The 1,377-nt window shown below is 43.1% G+C and overlaps 1 pseudogene; it reads right to left on the minus strand.

Moving 5' to 3' along the window:
• Nucleotides 1-300: 300 nt before the first annotated feature.
• On the minus strand, nucleotides 301-1,170 carry LOC112806363 (olfactory receptor 52B2-like; annotated as a pseudogene).
• Between the last annotated feature and the right edge of the window lie 207 nt (nucleotides 1,171-1,377).

The raw sequence follows: 1,377 nt of genomic DNA on the forward strand, positions 1-1,377 counted from the left end.
AAATAGAAATATGTTGTTATTAAATACTGAAGAACCCTATAGACATTTAAAATAATAACTTTATGCCTATAAACACATGGTTTTCAAGAATGTCTTTACCTTTGAAATAAGGGACACATATAATTTGGGTCATCTCTATTGAATGAAAAAAGACTAATTTCACAGCAAGTAGAGCCTATCCTAAATGACAACTTATCTGTCCTCTTTTCTAATAGGACCCTTCTTCCTCGCCTCTAAAAAAACCACAAGTCAGTTATCCTCAGCAACATTTCCTTTTCGAATAAAACACTTAAGGGCCCCTCAGTCACGAATCTGTTTGGTCTTTACTCCATAGATAATTGGGTTCATCATGGGGGGAACAAGAACATAGAGATTGGCTAACAGGATGTGGACGTGTTTGGGGATTTTTTGACCGAAGCGCTGAGCAATGACAGTAAAACTCCCTGGAAGGTAGAACATGAGGATGACACAAATATGGGAACTACATGTGCTAAGGGATTTCATTCACGCATCATGCGATAGCAGCCTTCTGAAGACTGCCCAGAGAATGAGCCCATAGGAGCTGACGATTGTCACCATATCTAGCATAACACTGAGTAATGGCACAGAGATTCCATACCAAATGTTGATGGTGATATCAGCACAAGCCAGCTTTGCCAGCCCCAAGTGATCACAAAATGTGTGGGCAACGTTGTTTGTCCGGCAGAAGGGCAGAGGCTTCACTAGGAAGATAATGGGGAAAACAGTTGCAAAACTCCTGAGCGCTACAACACCCCCTATTCTGCTGATGACACCATGGCTAAGAATGGTGGTATGTGTCAGTGGGTAGCTGACGGCCATATAACGATCAAAAGCCATGGCCAAGAGAATGCCTGACGCCACTACAAAGGCAAAATGCATAAAGAAGAGATAGGTTACACAACCACCAAAAGAGATGTCCACATCATCAAACCAGAAGATGCTCAGGGCTTTGGGTACTGTGGATGTGGATAGCATCAGATCCCCAAAAGCCAACATGGAGAAGAAGAACCCATGAAGACTGCATTCCACTGCCACCACGAGGATCAGGGTAACATTTCCTGACACAGCCCCCAGGTACATCAGGCAGAAGGGGATAGATATGCACATGTGCGGCTCCTTCAGGCCAGGGATGCCAATGAGGATAAACATATCATAATTGACAGTGGAATCGTTGGGATGAACGATTCCTGAATTATGGTATGGAATTTTCACCACTTACTTGTAAGGAGAGAGAAAGTTTGAGAGCTAGCCTGTCACAATCAACTAGCATGATAAAAGGACTCAGACATCTGCTATGTTAAATCTCGGTTAGGAAGTTCCCTCCTACTCAGAGGTGGTAATATGGACCTAAATGTG

The sequence above is a fragment of the Callorhinus ursinus genome, unplaced genomic scaffold (assembly GCF_003265705.2).
Source record: "Callorhinus ursinus isolate GAN/ISIS: 27379988/994484 unplaced genomic scaffold, GSC_fseal_2.0 scaffold35, whole genome shotgun sequence".
Taxonomy (NCBI): Eukaryota; Metazoa; Chordata; class Mammalia; order Carnivora; family Otariidae; genus Callorhinus; species Callorhinus ursinus.